General features: G+C 35.3%; 1 pseudogene; it reads right to left on the bottom strand.

Annotated features, from left to right (window-relative positions):
* LOC137836963 (UDP-glycosyltransferase 83A1-like) lies at window positions 1-1,699 on the bottom strand (annotated as a pseudogene).
* Between the last annotated feature and the right edge of the window lie 9,404 nt (window positions 1,700-11,103).

An 11,103-nucleotide genomic window follows, 5' to 3' on the forward strand; every position in this document is an offset into this window, starting at 1 on the left:
TAAAGCTGTAAAAAATTGAAATGACTCCATTAACCATTGAGGATCATAAACATAAATCATCATGGTAGACAAAACAACAATTAATCTAAACCTAGAATTAACAAAAACACAAAATGTCAAATCTTATTCTTTTATCTCCTTCACAAACTTCTTAAGGTTCTCATAAGATGTACCTCCTTTTGCTATGTTGTTCATCACTTTCTCCTTCAACACCACACACCTAAATTTCATGCTCTCATCATTACATAATTGTTCAACCTTGGTTTTCAACTCTCCGCGTGACACAACTCCATTTTGATCTTTGTCAATTCCCAACCCAACCTTTAACTCATCACAAATATGTGTTTTGTTGTAAGGTTGGTCTCCAAAGTATGGCCAACACAAGAAAGGTACCCCATTGGACAAACCTTCCATGGTAGAATTCCAACCACAATGAGTGAGAAAACATGCTATGGCAGGGTGACTTAAAACCTTTTGTTGAGGAGCCCAATTCACTATCTTACCCTTATGCCCTTGGAATTCATGAGGGTATGCCATTTTATTGTCTTCTCTTATAACCCAAAGAAAAGGTCTATTGGTGAGGTCTAGTCCTAGGGCAAGTTCATTGAATTGGTTTTGGTCAAAAAGAGTGATACTACCAAAGGCAACATACAACACAGAACCATCAGCTTGTTCATCTAGCCAACTCATGCAAGAGAGATCTTCTTCCCAGAATTGTCCCAATGATCTTAGAGTTACATTAGTTTTGTAATGATGATCACTTCTCAACAACGGACCAATTGGAAGGAAACTCGGAACAAGGGTTAATACGTGAGGTTCAAGTTCATGTGCAGTATCACAAAGCCACCATTAAGTCAAATTTAAAGCTGGAGTACAGTGATGCACCAAGTAATTAAGGTAATGAGAACCATCCATAAGTCCAGCCATGTGAAACCAAAAAAAGGTTCTTGTGTCCATCTCTGGCATACTTGGTGATAATTGAATTGTCCTTTTTGAAGTTAATAAGGATCCTGCAATGAAACATGACATAATTGAGAAGTAAAATATGTTTTTAGATGGGCATGGTATTTATTAAAACAGGACCAAACAAAAGCATAAGGTGCCACACTTTAGAAACAAAGGCAACAATACAAAAGTATAGTAAAGTATGATAGTGTTCTTACCATCTGAATCTATGATCCCATCATCAACGAGCTTTGGAACACTGCTTACCAAATGAAACAAAGTTGCAGAGGCAGGCCAAAACAGAGCTCCTTTGATTTCCAATTCACAGGCAACATTCAATATCCATCCAACATGTACATCTGCAACAATAAACCTGATTCTGTTGTCACCTTTCAAATGAATATTATTATTATCCTCTATGAGCTTTTTAAGTGCTTCTGGCATGGTGATTAGCATAGAATCACATAGCTTGCCCAAGTTGTTTCTGTCATCATCAGGTCCTAAGCCATCTGGGATTGAGACCAACTTCAGTGGTGATTCTTCATTGTATTGATCCACCATTGAGCTCACCACTCTCTTGTGGTTGAAGTCTGTGTTCACAAATATGACTTTGCATCCATTCTCCACCAGCTTTTGTGATAGGGTTAACATGGGATTCACATGCCCTTGACATGGAAATGGGAAAACTAGCACAGTTGGAATGCTCATGCTGTGTTCTTGTGTTTGCACTTCACGGGTATGGCTTTGTTTATATACTCTGAAAATATGACTACCAGTTGTTATAGGCTCATTGGATTAAGGATAATTGGTAAATATTTGGAACCACAAATTTAAGTTTTGTTTTTATCTGAATGTGAGTTGTGTATAATTTAGTTATCTATAATGTTAATAGAAATGTTAAGAATTATGGTTATTGTTTACTGTGTAGCCAAATCAATTTTTTCTTCTTCTTTAATATAATATGATTATACAAAATTGAGTTTGGTAGTTGAATTGGATTGTGAAAGTGCTGGTACCAAAGAATAAGAAAACTTTCCACCTATTGATGGATCTAATTGAGTGATAAGGGAACCAGATGCTCGTCCTTGGCCAACTATGCCAGAATTTGCCCTTTCAAAAGCAATGGTGTTGTAACGACCACATCCCATTCAAATTCCAGGGAATTTTTGTTATTCTGCATGCAGTACAGAACCCAATTGTACAGTACGTTCACGATAATGGAAGTAAGTTATTTCTTCTCCAATTTTCCTAACGATCATGATGAGAGGGACATGTGGAAGATTTTTCAGCGAAGTGGAGGATTAAAAGACGTTGTGATTTAAAAAGATTAATCGTAAAAGGGCAGAGGTTTGGTTTTGTTAGATTTCAGGATGTTGTAGACGTTGCTAATCTAGAAAAAAAGCTTAATATTATCTGGATTGGGACATGGAAGCTGAGAATAAATAAACCAAAATACAAGAGACTTCTGGAGGTTAGGAAGGAGTGGAATGGAAACCATAAACCAAGGAAACAACAAAACGAGTGGAGGCAGAGGGAGCAACATCTAACGTACGCTCAGGTGGTGGTGAAGGAGAATAAAAGGAGAGTACAAGGGGTTAAGGCACAAGGACTGGTTCATGTCAGAGTTCAGGAGGAAAATGCAAAATGGCTGAGAAGTTGCTTCGTAGGAAGAGTGGCGAAGGTGGAGAAGGTGCAGTCCATGAAGTAGTGTTTCATTATGGATGTTTTCAAGTGTATTAGAGTGAGGTATCTAGGGGGGACTACGTTCTGCTGTCTGAGGATTTGGTAGGGGTGGTACAAAAAGCGTTGGAAGACAAAAAGGAGTGGTTTGCAAATGTTTTTGCATTTGTAGTCCCATGGGATGACATCTTTGTAGTGGAGGACAAGATTGTATGGGTTAGATGCAGAGGAATTTCTTTAAAGTTCTGGAGTAAACATTGTTTTGAACAAGTAGCAGCCCTCGTAGGGTCATTGATAGAAGTCGATGTTGCAACGTTATCAAGTACGCAAGGGTGCGTGTGAGGGTTCCTGTGGCCAGAGAAGCATGCACGGTGAAGAATGTGAGACTTAACGAAACATTGTGTAAGCTAGTTATAGAGGAGGAGACTTCCATCACGAGTCTCTGCGTATGCGGTCCTCATTATAAGTGGAGGGAGATGCATGGAAGGGAGTCAAATGGTTATTGGGTCTCGAAAGGCCCAGCGAAGTGAAGGCAGTATGTTTAGTGTTTTCATGGGTTTGGGCCCAAGGAAGGTGGAAGTTGAACAATCAGGGGGTATTGCAAGCACATAACCCACGAAATGGCAGCTAGAACAACGTTTACGTTGGCGAGGGGAGGAATGGTGCGTTGCGAGTGAGTAATGGAGGAAGGCAGGTGAGGGGTAAGGTGAAGCTCCTATTGAGGTTGGGCGCTTGCAGAGGAGAAGGTGTCATTGTCATAGAGACAAAAGAGGGTGTTGAAACATATCAGTTGGCACAACGGGGCTATGGCAGATTTTCCCCAACAACGACGACGTTTATAAGTGCCTAATTTCAATAATATTTTATATTAAAATATAGGTACTTATGTGTATTAATTTCTAAATTACATATAAAATAAATTCCTAATTTATGAATTTATGCCTTTTTTACATTTTTTATGATCTTTATTTGAATAAGAACATTTTATTCCCATATTTGGTGTTAATTGTAGGTTTCTAGGGAAAAATGGAGATTTGGACTAAAGAAGAATGATATAAGCTAAAAAGAGAATGCTGGAAGGTCCAGAAAGCACAAAAAGAGAAAAAAAAGAGTCCAACCCAGTAGCAGAGTTCTTGCTCAAACAAGCTATATCTCGCTTGAGCGAGAGAGCTCCAACAACGTTCTCAAAAAATCGACTCCTTTCTCGCTCAAGCGAGAATGCATCAGAGAAATTGGGCCATTTTTATGTTTTATCAATAAACCCATCAGTGCGACGCAAGAAGTCACATAACCCTAGTAAATTAGGTTAAATAGGGGGCTAAAGGCTCAACCCTAGTATGCCAGATTGAGAGAAAAACACATTTGAGTGATTTGTAACCAATTGGGAGAATGGAAGGTGCTGGAAGTATGCGTGGGTAATTCTACCCTTTGGGATTGGGAGTAATATGTTCGAACTCTTATGTATTGAGGTGATGTTTAAATATGATATCATATTTTGTCCTTGATTGATTATTGGTATTGTTGTTTTTCTTCTAAATAGTGGTGACATGTTTGAGAATCTTGAATTAGACTGGGAGGTATTTTCAGGGTTCTGACCTAAACAACAATACTTAACATATTTGAATGTTAGAGATAACTTGAAATGTCAATTGCTATTAACGTCTGAGCGCGACTCTGAGTTGTTTTTATAAGTATGCGAGAGTTCGATATTTAGGAAACATTCTTAAGAATTTTATATGCGAGAGATTGATATAAATGATTTTTCTACAGACATCAATTTCAATAAAAGAACTTAATGTTAACATGCTAATCAAAATACATGAGAGTGAGCAAGATGAAACCTAATCCCTATTTGTCCAATTGAAGCAATTACTCTTTGATTTGTTTTCTTGTTAATTGTTGCCATTATAACAATTTTCAAACCAAATTTTTATTGTTTTGTTTTATATTTAGTGAATATTGTACTTGATAATTCAATTGTTCCTTGTGACATTGATATTCATTCTTTATTACTTCTAACAACGCGATGTACTTGCTGTAAAAAGTCATCAGGCGTCCCCGGCTTCTCCCCTGCATTCATTTGGAGAAGGCAGCGAGCAAAGGGGGCGGATAAGGGTGAAAATTTTAAGTCTTCGAGCTGCAATGGAAAGGCAGCCACGGAGGAGAAGGAAGACAACGACTTAAGGGGATGTGCGACTTTGGAGGAAGGTGATGGTGGTTGGTGCAGGGGAGATGCGGACGTGAAGTTCGCTGAAATTTTAATCGAAGCTAAGGGAGATGGAGATTTTTCAAAAAGAGGAGCGGAAGCGAGAATATTGACGGGGGCCACACCGACAAACTTTTCGGTGCAAAATCAACGGGAAATAAGGTTAGATTCTTAGAGCTCAATCAATTGCTCTACTCATAGTGCACTTAGGAATTGTAATAGGTTGTTTTGGATTAAAACGAGTACTCGAAAGCTGATAGAATTTGGAATGTTGGTAAGGAGGTGGGGTTTTCCTTTCTCGGAGAGGGTGATGTTGTTATTGGTAAGCTACAAGTCATGGAGGTTAGAGACAAATCTGCAGGTAGGAGGGAGGAAATAAGCAGGGTGGAGAATAGTCTGTCTAATGAGTAAGCTAATTAATATGAATATAAGGGGAGTAGGGGGAAATATTAAAAGGAAATATCTACGAGTTGATTAAGAAAGAACAAGTATGTTTACAGGAGGCAAAATGTAAGGAGTTGGGGCAAGAAGAGATTTTTAAAATGTGGGGTACTAATGAAGTGGATTGGGTTGAAAATGGAATTAAAAACAATGCAGGAGAGGTGATCACGATGTGGAGGAGAAGTTGCTTTCTTCTTAGTAATTTTATCAATGAGAAGAATTATAGTATAATAGAAAGGGAGTGGAGGATTGGAGAGCCGATACAGATCACTATTGTTGACGTGTATAATTCCGGTTCCTTGGAAGAAAAAAGATAAGTATGAGAGGAGGTCAGAGAGAGGAGAACGGTGCATGGATCAAAGGCTTGGTGCGTGGTTGGGAACTTTAACTCTATCAGGAGAATATGTGAAAGGAGGAATGCAGGAAACGATATTGATCACAGTAGGGAGATGAGAAGATTCAATAATTTTATTGAAAACACTGAGTTGGTTGATATTTCGATGATGGGAAGAAAGTTTACGTGGTATAAACCAAACAATTTAATCAAGAGTAGAATTGATCGTATCTTGGTGTCGCGGGAATGGTTGAATAAGTAGCCTAACAGTAAACATCTCGTTCTAAACAGATCGGTGTCTGATCATTGCGTCCTGGTATTAAAAACAGATACTACGGATTGGGGACTGAAACCATTTAGGTCGTTGGATATATGGAAAAATGACGACAAATTTATGGATTTCGTTAGAGTGAAATGGGGAAGTTATGACGTGCAAGGAAGTGAGATCTTTGTCTTTAAAGAGAAGTTGAGAATGTTGAAAGTTGATCTTAAAACCAGGGATAGAGAGGTGTTCGATAATGTTGATCAGTTGGGGGAAGATTTACAGAAGAAAGTTTAGGAGTCTGATGCAAAGGATGATGAGGGCGAGTTGGATGAGGAAGGAAGAGAGGAAAGAAAATGGCTTTTAGCAAAGCAGAGAAGAAATAATCACGGACATGAAGCTTTATTTCAACATAAGATGCGCCATGGATGGTTGAATCAGGGGGACTTGAATACAAGATATTTTCATTCGGTAATCAAATAGAGGAGAGCAAGGAACAACATTAGTGGGCCGAGAGAAAATGGCCAATGGGTTGACGAGCAAGGTGAGGTCAAGAAAAAGGTTAGAGATTTCTTCCAACAAAGGTTTGGTGGTGATGCTTGTAAATGTGTCAGGATTGATAATGCAAGGTTCAACAGGATTTCAGAAGAAGACAATGATATGTTGGTAGGAAGAATAATCGAAGAGGAAATAAAACATGTTGTTTGGTGTTGTGAAAGTGATAAAAGCCCGAGACCGGATGGATTTAACTTTGGCTGCATTAAGTTTTGTTGGGATGTTTTTAAGGTCGATATCATTAGGGCAATTCGTGATTTTAAGGAAGGAGGAAGATGGCCAAGGGGGACGAATGCTTCGTTTATCTCCTCCTAAATAACCCGCAAAAATTTGAACGATTTTAGACCAATTTCTTTGATTGGCTATCTATACAAAATTGTGACTAAAATTTTGTCTTTGAGGCTGAAAAATGTTTTGCACAAAGTTATTGACAGTAGGCAATTTGTTTTCTTGGAGGGTAGGGGGTTAATGGATAGTGTTTTAGTGGCAAATGAAGTTTTGGAAGAAGTGAAGAGGAGAAAGACCAGTTGCTTTTTTTTTTCAAAGTTGACTATGAAAAGGCATATGACTCGATCATTTGGGACTTTATCTATTACATGATGGACAAGTTAGGTTTCTGCGGAAAATTGATTGAATGGGTAAGGGCATGTCTCGAATCATCCTCCGTGTCCGTGTTAGTAAATGAGAATTCAGACCGAGGAAAGAATTAAGACAAGCAGAATTGAGAAAAAGATTGGCTGGAGTAGTTAGGAAGGCGGTCGAGAAAGAGATTCTAGAAAACCTGGAGATTGGAGACAAGTTTGTTAAGGTAAACATGCTTCGGTATGCGAATGATACCCTTTTTTCTGCAAAGCTAAAGTGCAAAGTGTGTTCGTTATCAAAGCCATCCTTAATTTATTTGAATTAGCTTCTGGTTTAAAGATTAATTTTGAGAAGAGCAGAATATGTGGGGTGGGAGGTGATTTACATATGGGGCAACTTTGTGTATCTATTTTGAACTGCGCTGTGATGAAGACTACGTTTAAGTATTTGGGCATGCTAGTAGGGGGATGTCACAAAAGAAGTAAGTTATAGGAAGACTTTGTCTGATAAAATTGGTTCTATCTTCTCTACCCATGTTCTATATGTCACACACACACAATATTTCAAAATATTGCCCTCTTCATAGGAATTTTAATATTTACACATATCAAACTAAAATACTTAAGAAAACTAAACATTTCCTTTGCTCATTGTGAAGCTCTCTCATTTGTAGCATCATCTGCTTCCGTATAAATACATGATCATCCTAGATAAGAAAAACAAATTATAAAATAAACAACATGGTAAACTAGCTATTTTTAAAATTTCAAATATAAATTTAACTTAAATTAACAAGCATAAATGCATCAATTCTCATATATTTCACAAAGAAATCAAGTGTGTATAAAATTCATAATTCATCTTTCTCATGTCAAACTTCTCCTAACCCACAACACATAGACACTTGACTCTACTTTCAGAAGACAAATGTATTGAAATTAGCACTCAGAAACAAACAATCCTTCAAGAAAATTGAACTAGTGTCCACGTCACCCGCACATCCAGATCTTCTAACCTAGGTTCTATTGAAAATTTAAAACTAGCTTCCCTTACCTGACTTTAGTAGGTGTGCTCACAAAGAGCTCCAACTCCTACTACAATAAATGATAACTTAACCTGCATCACAGAGTCTTAATCAAAGGTCTAAATATAACACTAGGAATTTGAATTAAGAGTGGTTAATCTTGAAGTTAGAAACATCACATGAAACAACCTATACTAAGACAAACCTAACTAGTTAAGAACTGACTCAAAGGAAAAATGAGCAAAAAAAGAAGAAGAACTTACTCTGTCTAAGATTCTAATCGTACCGTCTTGTGGCCTTTGCTGCTAGGAGTCCAATAATGGACTCTGATCGTTAATATGATGAATGAGGATGTCGAAATTTTAGAGATAAGGTAGAGAAAAGGAAAATAGAAGTTTCAGAGAGATGGTAATTCTTTTAAAATGAAATATGAGTAACTGAATTTCTTTTCATATACTATTTTCACTTTAATAATAAAATATTCAAGTTTCATTTAAAATATATCACTTCTACTCTAAAATTAGTTTTTAGATCCTTACCTTCATCAATACATTTATTTATTTATTATAAAAGTTTTTAGTGGCATAAGAGTGTATGAATACATTATACCGTTAACTTCATCTTCAACTTACATCATGTGAAAATTTCATTTAAATAATGTTTAAAGCTCACTAGTGGAAACTCTAATGTTAGTTACAATTACTGTATATAGGAACCTATAATAATAGTTTTTTAAACTAAAAATTATTGTTGAACTGGACAAGAGTGAGAATTTACTAAAAAAACCTTCAAATTATAATTTTTATTCAATAATAATTTTTTTATAAATAAAAATTAAATTTTGTTAAGAATTCAGTTGGATCCCATATTTTTTTTTAGTTTTCTTTTTCAACTATTTTTTTTGTGTGGATTCTTCTTATCATTTGTAGAGTAGCTAGTTACATGAGCAACAACTTTTTTTGAAAGGGATGGGAGGGAGGGAGTCTCTTTTCTCATATTCCAGTCTCTTTTTCTGCTGGTGTATGTGCTAATCAAATTCCTCTGATTTGGGAAGTCTTTATAGTTTAAGTTTTTTAGTGTTAAGTGCTCCCTTAACCCTGTTTTGTATTGTTGTTTGTTTAAACTATGGAGGTATTATGTATAAGGATTGGGACACTCTTTAAGTGTCTCATTTTTATTTTATTAATTTAATGCTGATAAAAAAAAAAAACAACTATTTTTGAACTATTTCATATGCTTAGAGAATCATCATTCATTTGATCTTGAATTTCTGGTTCCTTGTACTTTTCAGACTTAATTAATATGGACCACGTACCCCATGAACTAAATGCACCTAAGTCTTTTGTCTCTTGCACCTCCATTGTCAGAACCACGTGGCCCATCACAAGTTTTCACAGTGTCCTTTTAGAATTTTTCAATCTTTTCTCAGTTTGCTTTCTTTATTTGTATATGTATTATTTGTGTACATATTGAAAACTTTATTGTATCTAGATTACAGTAAATATATATGGTTCTCGAACATGTGTTTGCTTACAAAACGATTGCTCTGTTCTTTCCTTTGGTCGTTCGCGGTCATATTCAGTTTCTTGCTTCGTCTTTCTCTTTTCGGTCGTTTGGTTTCAAAGGTTGGGATAGTACTTGCAGAAGGCATTCCGACGATCAAGTTAGTCAGAGTATCGACACTCAGTTGTCAGAGTACTGCAGATAATTGACGTACCTGATTTTTGGAATATGTGTTATTTATATTATCTTAATGAACCTTTATTGGTGGGCCGGATTAAGATGTTGGCTAATGTTTAGGATTTAGTAAACAACTCTTAATTATGGATTAATCCTGCTGACTTGGTCAACCCATAGTTCGTCATCAAGGTCGGTCGATCAGGTTCTTCACATGACCTTCTTATCATGACCGAGTGATCGAGTTCATGACCGACTCACTTAGTGGTTCGATCGTGTGCCAGTACATACATTTTTTTACTTTAAAGTGATTCATAATTTTTACTAATATTATATAATTTTTCACATTAAAAATGCGTATTTTTTTTATGATTTTTGAGTTTGTGTTATTTCTTTTATCAGTTTATTAATATAAAAGTGTCGGTTCAAATAATTCGAAACTTAAGTATTTATACACTTTATTCAAATTGATCAATTCAATGGGATGTAAACTAATTGGGTACTGGAAGGATAAGAAAGTAAATTGAACTATTATGAAAGACTATTTATATTAATTTTACCTCTAAAAGTTTATATTATGTTCATTAAAATAACTAATAAGTAGAGATAAAATAAATAACTTTAACTAAGGGTTGAAACTCGAATTTTTATTTCAGAGTTGTTAACTTAACATTTAAAATCTTTCAAAAGCATGAACAATCTTTTAGATTGGCGCCTGTAAATAAGAGAAAAAAAATCATTATTTTTGTTTCCTATGTTTATAGGATCTGAAAAAAAAAACTAATAAGTCAACACATAAGTATAAAATGAATATCAAATTAAATTTTTCATCAGTTATCATTAAATCTTTATAACTGTGTGTTAGTTTGAATTGGGTCAGTTTAAACATAAAACCAACTCAACACAATCATAAATAAAACTTCAACTCAACCTATTGAATTAAATTAAAGTTTGTTAAGCTGGCGTTTTTTTTAATTAGGTTGTATTATTATTTTTTAATTAGGTTAATATTTAAAAGTTATAATTTTTAACGAAAAAAAATTCAAATTTTTGATCCAATCTTAATCCAACCATCTCAAAAATGATTTGGATTAATTGGTTTAACATGCAAAATTTAAAAACAAACTTAACCAACCTTATATTTTTAAATGGGTTGAATAATAGGTTTTTCTAGATATACCCAATAGAAAACCATTTAAAAATTATAATGGATTTTTACCGCTTGAAAAGAGATTCTATTAACTTGGATTCCATCTTTTCTTTCATCAAACATATAGTGATAATGGATTTTTTTTATTGTTTATATTTCCTTTTGTTAACAAACTTGCTACATTTTTTTTTCTTAAGCAAAATAATTTAGTAGTAAAAGAAACCTAAACTTGAGCATAAGATGTAAG

This window comes from Phaseolus vulgaris, chromosome 4, assembly GCF_000499845.2.
Source record: "Phaseolus vulgaris cultivar G19833 chromosome 4, P. vulgaris v2.0, whole genome shotgun sequence".
Taxonomy (NCBI): Eukaryota; Viridiplantae; Streptophyta; class Magnoliopsida; order Fabales; family Fabaceae; genus Phaseolus; species Phaseolus vulgaris.